The sequence below is a fragment of the Acipenser ruthenus genome, chromosome 4, assembly GCF_902713425.1.
Source record: "Acipenser ruthenus chromosome 4, fAciRut3.2 maternal haplotype, whole genome shotgun sequence".
NCBI classification, from domain to species: Eukaryota; Metazoa; Chordata; class Actinopteri; order Acipenseriformes; family Acipenseridae; genus Acipenser; species Acipenser ruthenus.
Genome location: NC_081192.1, coordinates 92,643,408 through 92,662,319, shown reverse-complemented (window position 1 = coordinate 92,662,319; position 18,912 = coordinate 92,643,408). Strand labels below are relative to the sequence as shown.

Here is an 18,912-nt window from a genome sequence, read left to right as displayed (position 1 = left end):
ATAAATAAATCATTCAGACGAAGAACAGTAATGTGTATTCCAAACAGTTTTGAGATATTCAATCTTTTTTTATTTCAAGGTCTTTAGAAAAAAATCCAAAGTTCCACAATTTTCCAATAATCCTTTTGTATGACTTCAGTTTCCCATAGATATATTTTCCCATAGTATGTAAGTGTAAGTTTAATGGTGCAACAACCATATATATCGGAACAAGGACAACAAAAGCAAAACTCACAATCACATGATCACAGTAAAGTTTATAGAGTATTTAAAATGTGAGATGATGCACATTTCTAGTATAGCTTTTTAGTAATCAATAAGTAGCCTATATTAGTTTAACTACAAATAATACAATACAACTCACATGCAGAAACTACTACAGTACTATGCAGTAGCCTAAGATTGAATTAAAAAAAAATGTTTAGAAAACCTAATATTATGCAATTTTTGAAAGAATAATAAAAACAGCACTAATTATATCCACATTATCGTAGGCCATTCTTAATGTTTTGAAAGGTAAAAACAGGTTTCTCAGTCGGACAGAAACGATGGCACAAATCTAGTTTCCCCTCCGTGGAATGGCGTCCATGCGTTGCTAGTGAGTACGTCATCCTATGACGCAGACTCCATATCTACCTACTGACAACCACAGATATAGAATAGTATATATGCTGACAACTACTTCCACAAAGTGGAAGCATGTGCATGAGTTGTCCTGCCTCGCCTGCAGGGGGTTGCGAGGATCTCCGTTTCTTTCACTGCCCCCCCCCCCACTCCTCCCACCACCATGCTGTGAAAAATTCCTGGTGAGAACCCTGATAAGGAGACTAAATTTATTGTGCACTAAAAAATACATACTGTATATGCTTGTCTGCTCAGTAATATAGCACATATTTCTTGTGAAGATCATAATGAAATACCTTCCAGACATGCTAAAATACCATTGGCCCACTATGTTTTTTGCATACTTGTATTCTGTAAGGGTAGCAATGTAATGGAATTCCACGGTTGTATGCAGCATGACAAAATTATTCATAACACATAGAAAATAAATAAGTCATAATGCTTAGTATGCAAACTAGATTTCTTACAAATAATAGACATACTATGTGTATTATGATTTCTGTCAGTGAAATTAAGCATTAATATTGTTTTCCGAAATTTAGAACATGCCCAAGGCCTACATTAATTTCGCACTGTAAAAGAAATAGCTTCTAAGCTTAGGGCCTATTACCAAAGCAAACTATTCTCACCAAAGGTTATTCAGATTTTTCTATAAGAAGATTGTATGACTTTGAATGAGGACAATGGAATTAATTTACCAATAGCAACATAGTGAAGAATGGTCACTATCTATCCACAATAGATTGACTACCTCCATGATGTATTGTACAATTCTTTTTTTGCTGACATATAACCCAGCTTCACCCAAAACAAAACAAAATAATGAAGAAAAAAAAAATGAATAGAATGCAGTTAGTTTACTAATTTCCACCAAACAATTATGGGAGTGTGGAACTGTTTGGAAGATGTCAAAAAAAAAAGAACCAGACTCAGCCTTTTCATTTTTTCAAACCATTACACCCAAGGGTGACTCAGATCGGCTTGGCTTGCATATCTTTTACATCACTAGTATACATATTGCAACAGAACACAAGAGAATTATAAACAGTACTGAGATCAGCTGATCATTAACATTTACAAATTAATTTCTTTTTTATATATAAGTAATAACAGATGTAAAAGTAGTAGTGAAAGATCGTTCATGTGTATCCATAGACCAAAAACATTTTTAATGGCATTATACATTTATATTTCAATTTACTTTCCCAAAAAACACTGTTCTCTCACAACAAAGCTCTGATAACCATAGCTTTCAGATATCTTTTTGCTGAAAAGAGATGTTTGGATGTGGTTCATGTTCTAAAGGGAACATATGTTTGAAAAAAAAAAAAACAGTGGGGGTATGTATTGGTTCTTGATGGCATAGCAATTATTTATTTTAATATTACTTAAAATTAGGAAATCCAAATTATTTATTTAAATTAAATAGAAGCATTAACATTTCAGGATAGTACCATCTGAATCAGGCACAAAAACCATTTACTGCTAAATAGAAAAAAACTTAGTCAAAAGCAATCATTCTTCATGATGCACTGCTTAATACCATATTGTCCTACATAAATACATATTGAAAAAACCCAATTACAACAGCAGAGTTACAGTACAATGCACTGGCAGTGAAAAATGTATGCAGCATCTGTGAGCACTTGCTGAGAAGGATCCTCATTTATTTCATGAGGAAAACTTAAACTGATGGCTTGAACACAACATTAAGCAATGTTGTTAACATACCAAAAAGCTGCAGACTGGTGAGATAAAATTAGTAGTACATTCTAAAAAGTATTATGAAAGCTGGAAATGCCCTTGGCAGAATCCACTTATATCTGAAGCACTTAATGTATGTCCTTGTGTCTGAATTGAATGATTTACTGTATATATTATTTAATATTTAACATCATTTATATGTAATGTGAGAAAAAACTAAAACATGAAAAACATAACTTTAATTGTTTTGGAAAGCATCACAAGTAGTAGTCAAGCACAATTGTAAGTAATTTTAGTCCTGGGACGAACGTATTTTCATGTTCGGATATCAGTTAAAATGTCTGAACAAGTATTTCAACACCAATTAAAGACACTGCATTAAAGTAAAAACAGATATCCCAGAAGTAAGAGTATGTTATGAAGGCCTTACTTTAACCCACCGAATTAACTACAAAAAAGATGCCATACATTAGTTAAAATGTTTGTGTACATAAAGTAGACATAACTTGTATCAATTGCAACAAACTTGAGAACGTAGTCCTTAATTTTGTACCAAGTTGAGTACTAACTAGCAAGGTACTATCTGCAAATCATCCCCAGCTCTGTACTATCTTAGTACCAATTGCAATTAAATAAATACAGAGAACAAACTCGGGTATCAGCTGATCCCCAGAATTAGTACAGACCTCAGGGTTAAACTGATCATTTCTACTTGGTGTATGGGAAATGGCAGTGAGTGGGGCAGGGACACTATATTTGTGTATACTTATAATAATACACTCCATGTTAAAATTAGTAGGCACATTTTACAGTATGTTTTCAAATAAAACCCATTTTAAAATATGATACTGTTCAAACAGTTGTCTTTTTAGTACTAGTGAAGGAAATAAAGCAGTTTTTGCAAAAATCAATAAAATTAAGTGTAACCTTGTAATCATGTAACATGTATTTTTTCATTCTTTAAAGCATCAGCAATTACAATGGACGGTGTCTAAATAAATGACAATGTACGTGTTTATTTAAAAATTTAAAATTGAACACCGAAGTGGTAAAGAAAATGCAAATGCGGATGGCTTGTCGTTATGAGGATGATAAGATCGCTCAAACCAATAGGTTGGAGCTGGGGAAAAGGATATGTGGCAAATAGAGGTTTGTAAACAGAGACGAACACTAGACAAAGTGGGGTATTTCTAGTGTTGCTGTCTGTAAGAGTATAAGAATAATTTGCCACAGTTGTAAAAACGGTATTCTACATAAACAAAGGTATACATTTGTGTTTGGCATAAAAAGGGTTAAAAAGAATGTGGCTTCAAGTGTATGGGGAAAAGACTACATCTCCCAGAAGTACTAGCACAGACAGAAGAATTGACAGCTGGGACAGCTAGAGGTAAATTTAAATGGAGCTGCGCTAGTTTGAGGGCGAGAACCAGGAAGTCAGTGCAGACTACTACACGCAGTAGATCCTGAACCAAATGTATGAACAAAACACCAAAGGAAAGGAGAAGCAACGTTGTCTTCTATCTACTATTACTTCGGCAAGTACAACTGATAAGATTTATGAAAGTTTTACCGCAGCTATTAAAAAGTTTGGAAAGTAAAATAAGCTGACGGGTATAAAAGAAAGCTTAATACATACGTGAATGTGGAAATAACAAACACAAAGGTAATGTGCAGAGGGATACGAATGTGCAAATATCTTTCAAGTGGTTGTACAAATGTTTAGTACTGTTAAAAGACTGTCTTGTACCTGGACGAGTAACAGAGTGGAACATGTGTTGCTTTGTGCAGACGGAAAACGCCACAAGTGGTAGCAGTCACTCAGATATAAGTGCATAAAATATATAATCTGATTTAACATTTGACTGGTGAATAAGAAGGTATCTGTCAACACCAACCAGAAATAAAACGTACTCTCAGGGGAGAAGAAACCCTGAGACTTGCATAAGAACATTGTTTGTAGCCTGAAAAAGGAAAATAACAAAGTCAAAGAAAACATGCAGACAATGCTTAAATAGCTTGTTTTATTTTTTTAACTGTTTATTGAAACAACACTGCAAGGCATTGCTTTCTGGAACCAGCAATTCAGCAGGGTTGGAGGATTTAAAACTCCTGTTAGGAGCTGCAACCTGAAACAAAGAAATCACTAGATTACAAATAATTAAAAGGGCAGGCTGCATAATTGCAGGTACAAGGACAAGTATCCACCTGACCTTTTCCTTCTGACCATAAGGGGGCAGCACTTGGACATAAGCTGGTGCACGGATAATCAACCACAGAGGGGCGCCACCGCACTCAAGCAGCATTCCTCAGCTCTCCACAAGGGGAGCCTACTTACCTTCCACACAAGCTCCCTCTGCTGGGGGGAATTCACCGGAACCTGGGAAAGAAAGGAAACCAGTTAAACATAAGCAAGGATACAATGAGGGAACTTAAATTAACAAAAGAACGTTACTTACCTTTGTGGTTATCCACGGGTCTAGCTCCCAGTAGCAAATCTGGGAAGTACAGTCTCAGCTACACAGTTTTGTTATTATTTGATGAACTTTTAGTTTCCTTAATTACTGAGACTGCAAGCCGGAAAGCCCAACATTAGGACCCGGTTGCTGTGTTTTTGTTAAACTTGATTTGTTGTTTAATAAATATTCTCTTGTGACGTCTGTGGTCCGGCCTTCTCTGTCCTCACACGATACTTCTTCGGACATCCTACACTCGGTGAATACCTACCTTTCACAGCACATTCAGAATTATGTTAATTCAATGCTTTATTAATTTAAAAAAAATAGTCACTTTGTTTAATACACTGAAAATACACATCACATGGTTCTATTCATATGAAAAACAAGTTAGTATAGTTCTTTGGACCTTATTTATGAAAGGGCACTAAATGAGAACATTAAATAGTGATCCTAACGTGCATCATAAATCTAAATTTACTGTCCCATTTACTAACAGAGAACTAATTCATTTATGTGCACACTGTTTGGCTAATTTACATACCATAGCGTGCACACTTCATGTATTGTGAGTGATAATTTAATGTGTAATGTGATAATGATAATGTCCAAGACTTACCCATGACCACCGTGATATAAAAAGCTGCAGCAGTCCAGGCATATCTTTTGGTCAGTGGCTTATTGCGAAAGGTGGCTTACATTGACCAAAAATAAGTGATCAACAGATGCAGCCCTCTGCAGGGGACAGGCAGAGGCAACGCAAACTAAAACTGCACGCAGAGGAGTTAGAAATTCTAGTGGAGGAGGTTGTTTTAAATTATAATACCTTGTTTGGTCTAGAGTTTTATTTAACCACTCTATTATTTGTACCAATGTAATTAACTATAAAATAAAATCAAAGAAATAATAACACTAATTCACGTTTATTCACTCTTTATATAACCTGTTATTTACAGGTAATTGCTCTACATGAAATCTTCAATGCATGTAATGCCTCCAAGATGCCAGATACATTTCAGCCCAGAAAAAGAGGTTTAAATAGAGCCTATCAGTGGTTAAAGCCTGGTTTCCAAACAAACTAATTATCGCTCACTTTAAGGTGCACACTATGATTATCGCCCTTTAATAAATACGGTGTGAATAAAGCTCATCTCATTATTCAGAGCAGGGTGCCTTATTTAAATACATTATCACTGTACAAATCACATACTCATTCTGATTACCATAGCGTAGCACAATAAAATCAGTGTGCGCCATAATATGCCCACTATGTCACGCGATAATGAATACAATTGCACGAGTAAATACAGAAATCATGAACGTGCACTCTAATTGCAAATTATGGTGCACCATAATGTTTCGTGCCCTTTTGCAGGGTGGTGTAGTGGTTAGGGCTCTGGACTCTTGACTGGAGGGTTGTGGGTTCTATCCCTGGTAGGGGACACTGCTGCTGTACCCTTGAGCAAGATACTTTACCTAAATTGCTCCAGTAAAAACCCAACTGTATAAATGGGTACTTGTATGTAAAAATAATGTGATATCTTGTAACAATTGTAAGTCGCCCTGGATAAGGGCGTCTGCTAAGAAATAAATAATTTTGTAAATAAGGCCCTTCTAAAGAATCACTTGACTAACTTAATACCTTGCTTTCCAATCCTCTAGGGGACAGACGACTGATACACCGTGTTCATGCAATTGAGAACATCTTAAAACTTAACCTTCAGTCTATCTTCAAGTGTTCAATTTGTTGCAATTGAAACCTGCAGTCTATCATTAGCATTGTCCTCTGTACTAACCACAGGATCATCCCCAGTTAGTACACTACCTTTAGTCTGCTGCAGTTGACCAAAAGTGTTTTTTTTTTTTTTTTTAAACCCTGCCATTGCTGTTTCATCACATTAAACAAAAGGTCCAAATATGCATTTTCTTAAAGTAATATCACTGCTCAGGTTTATTGATGTCTTTTTTTGGCTGAACAAGCTAGTGAAAATTGTTAAATTGAACTTGAATAAACACGTAAAATAAATGTGGAACCATGTTTCTTGTTGACTAAGTCTGAGTATCGTGTTGTTTTAAAATGCTCCAGTCTGTAACATTTCAAGTGAATGAGTCAGGTTTCTGGATTTTGCCATAGTGTATTTAGATAATAACTTGTAATAACTAGAATGGCTAGAAATATTTAGGTAGCAGGGCAAGGTCTGAGTCCATGAGTTTTGTTTCTACGTCTTCTTCTTGCAGCTCTATCAACTCCATCTTAAGAGCAGCAACTTTTACCTGTCTAAAAGTTCTGAGGACCTCAGCAGTAAAGTTTTCACTTTTCATAACAGGGGTTTCATCACTCTAAGTTCATCACTCAAAGAAGATGGTGAAGACTTGGAGTGTAGGAAATTCACAAGCTTTATAATGACAGCCATGGCCTTTTTCTCCAAGGCCAGCATACAGGATAGACTGGTGAATGATAAAATGGTAGATCAAACTGGGATATTGTTCATTCATGCGCTGCACCAGCCACTTTTCTTATCAAGCAACGATCAGTGATGCTTTAGTCATTTTTTTTCTTGCTGAGTCAGAGAAGTAACCGACACCTTCGTAGAATCTTTGATGAGATGAAGAAAATGAAGCAATTTTTGAAGCGGTTTTGTCTGTATTCTGTGTGTATTTCTGATTAAAAATGTGATCTTTTGTTTCATAATGCCACTTCATGTTGCTGCTTTTTATATGATCCAGGGATTGAGTGCAGATTAAACATACTGTAGAGGTTCTGATGTCAAGCTCCCTGATGTCTGTTGGGGGGTTAAAACACTCTGTATGTTCATGGTGTTATTGTTCCCATATTTATGTTTCCTAAGTTAGATCCTTTAAATATTTAGTATTTTATTAAATTTAAAGGCTGGTAAAATGTTACTCAGTGCTGCGTTAAAATAAATAAACCAGCTGTTTAATTTTGTAGTTTTAGCTCATATTAGCAGTCAGAATGCTACAGCAGATTTACTGTACATCTGTCTTATGAAATGTTAATTACAAAGAATAATTAGCATGCCTGAGGTGACTTATGAAAGGTCGTCTTCCTCAATAGTGAAAAGGGAATTATTATTTCGGACGGTGCAGCAACACTATATATAGTGATTGGTGACTGGGACACAGTACAGCTACCACGCGGTAGGATAGAACACACCGCAGTGGTAGTATATGGGAGACTGCAGTGCAGGCTCACACACACGTGGTCTAGCCAGAGGCAAAACCGAGGCTGCAGATGCACGCGTGGCCAAAGGCCAACGCAACGCACGTCCTACACAAATATATATATATATATATATATATATATATATATATATATATATATATATATATATATATACACACAATATATACAATTTTTATTTACAAAAAACCCCAAAACACAACAATAATTATAAAATAATTATTAATAAACACAGGAATGACAAAGACCGCGAAATTAAACAAAATGCGATGCAGAAGCAAAGTGTGAAGGAAATATATAAATATGTAAAAATACAAATTATATAATCCTTAAAAAACAATAATAATAATTACTCCGAAGGGTGTAACTGAAATAAACTCGGAGAAGGGTCAATAACTAGCTTTTCAAGCCTAAGCTTAGTGAGTACAATCAGTCTTTAAGCTCTATTGACCTACCGCTACTGATGCTGAAGACAAAAGAGGAAATGAGTCTCTGCGCACTGCGTATAGTAAGCTCCCAAGGGGGCGGGCTTACACGGCAGCTTACGCAGAGGCCTTTCGGCAGCTTTGCTATAAAAGCTCAGCCAATCCCTACTGGCTGACGGCAATATCCCATACCTTGATGGTTATTTTCAACTTGAAAGGGAACCCTATTTACACCACGAGTACTATCGCACTCACTGTGGACCTGTGTTTGTGTTTTGTGTTACGTGTGGGTGTATAAGATCGGGACTATTATTATTTCGGGACCAACCCGTGGATTAAAACAGAGCAATACACACCGCTGTATTGCCTGTTAGCATTGTTATTATTTCCTGTATTTGTGTCATCAGAGCATTGGATTTACAAATAAAATATCATTGCACCTGGATTATCGTTGTCTGTCTGTTCATTGATTACTGCTGCATTCCTGCACCTGCACACTGTTAATCACTTTGCCACAAGGGTCTTTCTTCTAAAATGTAATCTGGAAATTACAAGCAGTATTGTTTATTATCTATCTTCAGCCCCAAACCCATGAAATCTCAAAAAGCCTAATCATATCTGCATCATTATCCACAAAGTACATATTGTCTCTCTATTCTGAAACCATAATCTTGGAAACAATCACTAAAAGTGAAACTATATTGTCACTATATTTTATAAAACCTTGCAGCTATATGGCATAACGAGAAAAAAAAAATAAACAAGTCACAACTTGACAACATTTTTGAATATCAGAAAACTGTATACATACCTGCAGTGATATTTGCTGCTATCAGCAGTAATTGGACTGCATAAACACAACATGTTGTGCTTCAGGGAAATCTTATTTCGGTGCAAATTAAAGGTACAGTTACTCACAACAAAAGGCCAACCAATAAAATGTTAGCAACCAGCAGCAGCACTCAGTCAGGGTCAGTTAAAAAAAAACTCTGCTGGTGGTTGCAATATTTTATGACTTAGCTTGGTGTTTACCAAATATGACGGTGGCGGTGGAGTATGGTGGCGGATATGGGCTCTAATTGTTATTGTGTAAGGACCCTTCAGAAATATATAAATAAAGCACTGGCATTGTATAGCTGTTCTGTCAGTTAATGGCACAAGACAACGTCAAGGGACATGCATGTTTACAAAAGACAACAACTGCACAAAAAGCAAAAACTATTTTTTTGTCTACATTATACAGAACAACTGCACTAAACATATGGATTCATAGTGAAGATGTGGTTGAAAGTGTTCACATATTCCTTCTTATTATTTAAACATACTGCCATGCAGGGCTCAATTTTAAAGACAGCATTTTATAGGTAATTTTACCAATTTGTTTTAAAGTACATCATATTTTCATTGTATTAGCAAAATGTATCTGTTTTTGTTCTTATCCTCAATTTTATTACAGTTTTTATGCATTTATTACATTATTGAATCTGAAGTTGTGTTTTTATTTTTTTTATTTAATTGAATGCACTAAATAAGGACCTGACTGTTAGTTATATTTTAAAATAAAACTTGCATGCTCATTTAAATGCTTTTCCTGAAAACAAAATATTTTTTAAAAGCCAAGGCTAATTAATTACAGTATAATCTATGCTTTTATCACCAATTATTATTATTATTATTTTTTAATTAAGCTTTTATACTACTTAGGATCCTTACCAGATTAAACAAGTTGCTTAAGAAATGTACATTTTCAGAAACTAGAAATCCAGTTTTTGTGAATAAACCATCCCCAGGAGTATAATCTAAGGGCAATTTAGAAAATGGAACTTCAAAAGAAAAATGCACAGAATATGTCAAGTTTTCTAATGCAATCTCGCAATGAAACAAAGCAGTAATATAATACAGTATATTTTCTGACATTGAACAATTAACAGTATTTTCATTTGGCAAGTGGTACTGTATAACATTTGCCATGCAAATGATCACCTACAATGTACACAATTATGTTTTATATGATAAACACATTTCATCAGAAAGGAATTTGAAAGCCCAAGAAAAGTTTTGAACATATACAGTACACTAAAAAGTGTGGAGTAGTGGTTAGGGCTCTGGACTCTTGACCGGAGGGTTGTGAGTTCAATCCCCAGTGGAGGACACTGCTGTTGTACCCTTGAGCAAGGTACTTTACCTAGATTGCTCCAGTAAAAACCCAACTGTATAAATGGGTAATTGTATGTAAAATAATGTGATATCTGTATAATGTGAAATAATGTATAATGTGATATCTTGTAACAATTGTAAGTCGCCCTGGATAAGGGTGTCTGCTAAGAAATAAATAATAAATAATAAATCAAAGCTTGTTGACTCTTTATTCCCTGTGCGCTGTGTGAATGAAACGTGTTCGAACAGGATCTCTGTTGTCTGTAGTACTGTTTCTGAAGGCATGTGAACATTTCAATCTCTATAAAAGTGTCATCATTTTTTGTATAACCTTGACCCCCTCCTGTGCATGCTTTCAGAAAATGCTGACATTTTTAGACGGCCACTATTGGAGGACGTGTTGCTGAAAGACTGCTGTACTTATGGTAACCCCTCCTTACCCCTTGGATTGTCTCTCTATCGATATCACTGCCCTAATGGAGCCAGGAGTTGATTTAATAAATGTTTTACGTACATATTTTTTCTCCCTATATCAAGTAATAGCAAAATTACTCGTGTATTATTTGTAATGGCCATACTCATTACGAACACTTGTTTTTACTTGTACTCAGGCACACCCTTACTAGAGAGCAACGTTCCCTCTAAGGCTAAAATGCGTGCATTTTTCGCAGTAACTGGCCCAAACCTTCGCACTCAGTTTACTAACTTTCGCAAGTTATTGTCAAATATCAACCTCAAACAAGACTCCAGCCTCTCAAGGTAAACCTATTATTTTGAAACCAATCTTACAAAGCATTAACGTAAGTATATTTGCGTCTGTCTTGCAGCTGATTCTCTGATGTCCCTCTGTAAAAATGCACGTCACATTAGTGCAGAGCTTGCTCGGGCACTAGCGAATCTACTGGTACAGAGTGGGCGATTCTGCTTCTATAGAGAGTGCTGCTCATCAACTATAGTTTTTAACTCGTTGTATAATTAAATACTAAAATCAGTGACGCACAATCTTCCTGCATTATTTAGAAGTATAAATACTCCGGTAAACATAAATAAAAGAGGATAGATAGCATCCCGGTTGATCGTATCGCAGAGGTCCTTCAGTAAAAAAAAAAAAAAATGTTGAGTACTTACAAGCACAGCATAAGCGAGCAGCACTGTCAACAGACTGCTGTGACGCTTTTTTTGGAAAATGTGTTTAAAGCTTTATTTATTTTCCCACACTACGACCCGCCAGAAATGCGTTCACGACCCATAATTTAAGAACAGCTGCCACGGGCACAATGGCCTGGCTTCGTGGGCACGAATTTGCCAGTGGGCACCACTTTGAGGACCACTGATGTAATCACTACACTACACACCATTGGTTTCATAAAGACATTCTTTCTGGAGACATTCCTCTTTTTAAATCTTGCAAATAACACTGCAGAGGATTAATTATGCGTTTACATTAAAAGGGGTGCTATTTAAATTACAATAGGGTAATACATAGCAGTGAACCTGTTTTAGAGCAACGAGTCAGTCAACACGCCTTTATCAGTGTTTCATATTTTATCCTGGTTATTGTTATAATGCCAGTAAAACGCTAAACATAATTTGTGGAGTACTGTACATAGGATTACTCTCACATGACATTGCTGGACTGTTATTGATGATTTATTTCTTAGCAGACGCCCTTATCCAGAGCGACTTACAAGATATCACATTATTTTTACATACAATTACCCATTTATACAGTTGGGTTTTTACTGGAGCAATCTAGGTAAAGTACCTTGCTCAAGGGTACAGCAGCAGTGTCTCCACCGGGGATTGAACCCACGACCCTCCGGTCAAGAGTCCAGAGCCCTAACCACTACTCCACACTGCTGCCCTTATTGCCAGCAATAAGCTAAACAGGCCGTTTCAAAACACCTTTATTTGTAGACTGAACTACCGTGTTAGTGGAAGACTGTAAATATGATTCTCACAACTGTGCTGGACATTTGATTTTCAGAAGTGTTGTAATATAATTCTTAGGTTTTCCTGCATGTTTTAATGCCAGCAATGAGCCAAGCGATGTCAATAAACATAATTGCTCTTGCTCTTATTGTATTACTTGTATTGTAACACTTGAAATGTATTTGCTTACGATTGTAAGTCACCCTGGATAAGGGCGTCTGCTAAGAAATATATAATAATAATAATAATAATAATAATAATAATAATAATAATAATAATAATAATAATGACAGGTTTGAAGTGTCTTCAGTTGCTTTACTTACTATTACAGCAGCAAGAGTATGATTGAAAAAAAAAAAAAAGAATTGTGGTAATATTTATTAAATTTACTTATTTTAACTACCAACATTATTTTTATGTTCAAATGCTATGTTTAATTATTAATACGTTGATAAAAAAAAGTGGGAACAAATGGAATTGGCCATTTTTGAAAAACGGAATTTGGTATTCCCAAAAATGGAACAATTAGTAGCCCTAAAGATGGTTACAATTGAAGGCAGTGCAGATGCCAGTGGTTTATACAGTAGTTTAAAGTAAGTCTATGCACGCCACCATTTAAGCATGAAGTCTATATCTATGATAACAACTGACAGCGCTGCATAGGATCAGAGGATGATTCAAAATCAGAGGCAGAGCCACAATAAATGTCTTGTTTAAATTTAAAGTAAATTGGAAAATTGTTGAGATACTTGTGTTGGAATTGTTTCAAAATTGTGTAATGCAACAAAAAATATATTAAAAGGATTAATGCGTGGCCAAAGGTTTCTCACTGATAATTTGCCCTCTCAGTCAAAACAGCAAGTTTCTCAGTATCTAAAAAGCTTAGCGGGAACGCTGCTAGAAAGGTATTGTAAAGCATATTAAAAATATTGGAAACTATGGTAAATGCATAGTATAACCATGGGGAAAGCATAGGGAAACTGCAGAATTACCGTGTAAATTTACTTGGGTAAACTTTTATAAGGGTCTGCTTTTAGAATTTCCAAAAATAAATATCAGCATGAATTTCATTATTATGTGGTTTGGATCAGCGTCTACTTCCAGGTAACCATTTTTAAATAAGAGAAAGGACACCCAACACATTTCTTAAGCATGTAAATTATTATTGCAGTAAGGCATTTCAGTTTGTGGTGGTGGACATGTAAAGATACAAAACAGTACAAAAGTGATTTAACCAATGCAAACCCAGAGTATGCATACTATTGTTTACATATACCCTTTTTGCTGAATGTATTGTTAGTTCAAATATACACTGTGGTGTTGGAAGTATTACAAAAATAAACGTAACTAACAGTTTGCATTTCACAGAAGTCTTCTTATAGCTGATGAAAAGTGATGCTATCCTGCAGGCTCTCAGGCAGTATTTCTAAAACATTACAGACAGACGGTCAAAGTTCCATGCTGCTTGTTTAATCATCTTCACAGCAACTGTAGTCCTTTATGCTACTTTCACTTTCAGCTAAACAGAATGCATTAACCCCCTTCTACTGCCTTAGAATTTGTCATATAACATGAACTCTGTAAGAAACCAGGCCTGGTGACCTTGAGTAAAAGCATTCTACTGCCCATGCCAAGATGTAGAGTCTGTCAAAATGATTTCTTATTCATTTTACTGGAACAGCGCAAGGCTTTATCACTTCTGAGTCCATAGTTTATAAATAGCGAGGAATAGTCCACTTGAAATGGTAAGTTGTTTAGTTAAAGTATACTGTATATGTGCTGTCCTAACAAGTAACTGTGATTTAATAGCAAGAGGAGATGGGCAAATGCATGATACATTTTTAGAGCTAGATTTGGTTCAGATCCTATAAACAGTGCAAAATTGTAAAACATAATAGATACATTTAAGCACCAGAGAGCCCTGTAGCAGACAGTGTTTTCTGGGCTTGGCTTGTGCTAGGTTCTATGAACACTAGAAAATATACAATTTACTGTTATCATCAATTATCTTCTAAAATGGTTACATTCTTATGTGCTGTAGTATTATTCTTATTATAGCTTTACTGTAAACCTAGTAAATTTCGCTGTGCTTTCCCCAAGCTTATGCAAGATTTGCCATGTTTGTATGTGCTTCACCAAGCTTTAACCATGATGACTACACTTTTATATGCTTTAACATGCTGTTTTAAAGTAGAATTTACTGTATACGAACAGACCTGTTTCAGTTCACTGTTCAAAACTAAAAAACATTACTGTTCAAAACCCAGTGGTAGCATAGGCGCAGAGGGGGGGGGGGGGGGGGGCTGAGTTAGTCGTCACCCCCCCCCCCATAAATATAAAACACCAAATGCAAAATAAACAATTATGTAAAATAAATGTGCAAACCAATATCAAATCCCCAAGTAAAATCAAACAACGAGACCAATTCCTGCGTCTCTAGTACATGCAGGCCATGGTGGGTTTGCACTTTGTTGTCAAGTTACACAGTGCAAAAGGAACATTCAATAATTAATAACGCTAACCGAAACACAGGGTGTATAAAATAAGAAAATAAGAAATGACATTCCAAAAATAAAATGTTGATTTAAATTATTTAAATACAGGGGAAGGTCAGTAATCATAGACAAATAACCAAATAAATACAGTAAAGAAAGAGAAAAGGATTGATAATCATAAATAAACAAATAAACAACAGCAATACAGGTAATACAGGTAATAAACAATAATCAGCGCTCACGTCCTCGGCCAGACTGGTGTGTTTATAAAGCATAGAGTTCCCCACAGCTTGCCACAATACCTATAAACAATAATGATTTAAACCAGTAGAAAACAAAATGAGCGATTCTTTAAAATGAAAACAAAAACATACCTCAGGTAAGCTGTTAATATGCATACAAGTTGGAAAAGTCTCGCACAGCTCACCCGACAATTTACCGAATATGAATGTCTACAAACAGCAGTGCTCGAGTCCTGGCGGAACGCACCGGAACGGAGGTCCTGCACTTTTTTTGGTAGCCAGAACGGAGTTCCCACACTTTTTGAAACATTTTCTAAAATAAATAAAAATCTTTTCCAGCAAACTATTTTCGAATTTGACCACACACTTGTGGAAATGTATCAAAGAATATCGCCGTCGCCTCGTTCTGGACGTTGAGACAGCAAACTCACGGTGCAGTTAGACTCAGTTAACCTCTGTGCATGCTCATTGGAAAAGACAGTAACTGTGCGGATTGTACGGGCTACTGTTTCCATTTGTATAGCTTCTTAATTAGTGATTGCAAAACGGGAGCTACAACCTGCATTCCGTGTGGTCCTAGTGTCCCGCATTCTACAAGTTCATCAACATCTTATCAAATACCCAGAGGGGGCTGAGCCCCCTTTTTAAAATTCCGGAGGGGGCTGAGGACCCCGAGCCCCCCCACAGTCGGTGCCTATGGTGTCTAGTGGTTGATGAACTTGTAGAATGCGGGACACTAGGACCACGCGGAATGCAGGTTGTAGCTCCCGTTTTGCAATCACTAATTAAGAAGCTATACAAATGGAAACAGTAGCCCGTACAATGGGCAGCAGTGTGGAGTAGTGGTTAGGGCTCTGGACTCTTGACCGGAGGGTTGTGGGTTCAATCCCCAGTGGGGGACACTGCTGCTGTACCCTTGAGCAAGGTACTTTACCTAGATTGCTCCAGTAAAAACCCAACTGTATAAATGGGTAATTGTATGTAAAAATAATGTGATATCTGTATAATGTGAAATAATGTGATATCTTGTAACAATTGTAAGTCGCCCTGGATAAGGGCATCTGCTAAGAAATAAATAATAATAATAATAATAATAGTGGTGTAGCAAGCATGTGCCATGTGATCTAATGGTTCTTTTCTCTCCCTATACAGAAAACTAAACAATACTTTACAGCCAAGGCACACTTGTATTATGTGTTTGAATATCTGGTGCTGCATTTAAAAGAAAAAGATAAAATAGATTACTGCCTTCTGTACAGTAGGTTTTGTTTCAGATTATATTTAAGGTGAAATTAAAGATTACTTATAGGTGATACATACATTGTGTTCATTTTATGGGTTATAAAGTGAGCAATGTATTCCATTTTTAAAATAATATAACTTGCAATATTTTACAAAATCTCGTTTTTTTTAATATGTCTTAAAATTCAATCTTCATAGAGAATGCAACTGAGCTCAAATTCAAGCTTTTGAGTGTCAAATTGAGTTTGCTTGGTAGTTAAATTTAATCTTAGGAAGCCCCCCCACCAACACACACACACTTACACACCGTTTGGATAGCCTAGATATACCAATGTCTGCCTTAACCCAAAAAGCTGCACTTGACACACTATTTAAAACTAGCATAGATAGATAGAGGACTAAATGGTAGGGCTTGATTTGGGATTTTAGCTTTATAGGGAAGATTTCATAGCACCATGCACTGAACCATGCCTGACAGTCATATTAATCCAGAAGCACACACACACACACACGATGCATTTAAACAACATTCTAGCTGCCCTACACTAGCTGTTGATTGAGAACAGATACTGTATTGGCCATAGGAGACTGCTGCTGCTGAAGGTTCTGTGTGTTGAATAGGACAGAACAAATAAACTTGAAGGAAGAAAAGTGGCTCATTTTATATATATACCGTTTTACTTCGAATTAGCGCCACCCTCGAATTAACGCCCCTCTCAATAAAGAAACATAAAGGTATTTTTTTCTACTCCTGCTCAAAAAATAAATAAAGAAACGCACAACTCTGGCTATGAACATGCGAAACCCCCGAAGAGACTGCAGCTTCAACCTAGCATGTAATACAAACTAATCTACACACACCTTAGTAAGCAAATTTGTATTTTATGGTACAGTCCCGACAACCCAAGATGAACTACTTACAGCACAGCAGTCTTTCACATCTTTTTTTTTTCCCCAGCAGAGAAGAAATAAAACAAGGGCTGTCTGCTTCCCTCATCCTCAGCTGGATGGTGAAAACTTAAACTCACAGGAACTTAGTGCTTTGCCAGTAACTCTAACTGCTATCTGAAAGCTGGCTGAAGATATCTTCTTGTAAGGGGTTTAGTTTTGTTTTTTATTCAACTGGAATTTTACTCAGTCCTGTACAAATATATATATATATATATATATATATATATATATATATATATATATATATATATATATATAAACATGCTTACTATCTAAGTGAAGATTTAGTTTCGGTTCCTCTTACAGAGAAATTACAAACAAGCAGGTAAATTACAGTGAGAAAAAAAAAAAAATAACCGAGTAGGATATATTTTAGTTTTAACAGAACTCAAACCAATATTCAGAGGTAACATTTTTTGATAAAAAAAAACAACTGCATCACACTCAACTACCGTTCTTTCTCCTCTTCTTGTCCCGCCCCATAGCAACCAATACAGACTCCTGATTTGCTGGTACAGTACTCCCCTGACCTCCCAACTCACACCTAATAGGCTCTTGTTAACTGTCAGTAAATGTACTGTATTCAAGCCTCCAAAACACACAAGATTATATTGCTGCAGATCGGAGGCTCTCACGGCGCTGCTTCTAAAATGCCTTAAATCATGTTATAAAATACTGCACTGTTCAAAAACCATAGTATTTCTGATAAACGCCACCCTCAAATAAACGCCGCCCTCAATTAAGTTCTGCAGCCGTTTTTAACAATTTAAATTCGAAGTAATATGGTATATATATATATATATATATATATATATATATATATATATATATATATATATATATATATACACATACTGAAGATGCATTAAGAAGTATTGTGGAACACTCTGGCATGCTTTATTTGAATTGCTTTTTGCAACTTCTGTTTGAACATGAAATTATCCTTTTTAGCTATCTTAATCTGGGTGTGAGACGAAGCTCATGCCATTGTTTAATTAATGTAAATGCATCTAGTGTTTTGTCACCTAATTTATGAGGATTTTCCTTCAAGCTTAACAGTATATTAGGCTTGCTCAAGCATTTACAATATAAAGCCACTACTGCAATACTAATGTAAATCCATGTGTTTCTGTCAACTAGGCATTTCATCTTCACAGTTGTGGGTTTTGCCTTTGTAACACAAGTAACAACATTTCCATTCAAACAAAAAATATCCTACCCAAAGAAGTGCATCAGTCCAAATCATTTATATACAGCCAAAGATTAATTTCCCAAGGTGTAACTGGAGGGGCTCATTTCAATATTATGATTTATTTTTAATTGATTTTCTTCCAACACTTTTGTCAAGCTCAGTGGAACTTCAGTCCCCTTACCCTCCACACTCTTCAGACCTGAGGCAACTAAACCTAAACATCAATATTAATTACTAAAATATAACACATCTTTTGCTATTTTAGAAAGAAAAGGGTAACTGAGCCAAATCTA

General features: G+C 35.9%; 1 protein-coding gene across 3 annotated transcripts in view; it reads right to left on the bottom strand.

The window, feature by feature from the left end:
- LOC117399447 (cadherin-12-like) overlaps nt 1-18,912 on the bottom strand; it is a 103,532-nt gene that overhangs the window by 69,234 nt on the left and 15,386 nt on the right. The window contains exon 2 of one of the 3 annotated variants that reach the window (XM_033998604.3): nt 4,664-4,705. The exons of the other annotated variants lie outside the window; for them this stretch is intronic. The gene's annotated coding sequence lies outside the window, so the exon portion shown is untranslated. The remainder of the gene's footprint in view (nt 1-4,663; nt 4,706-18,912) is intronic. 3 annotated transcript variants of the gene reach the window in all.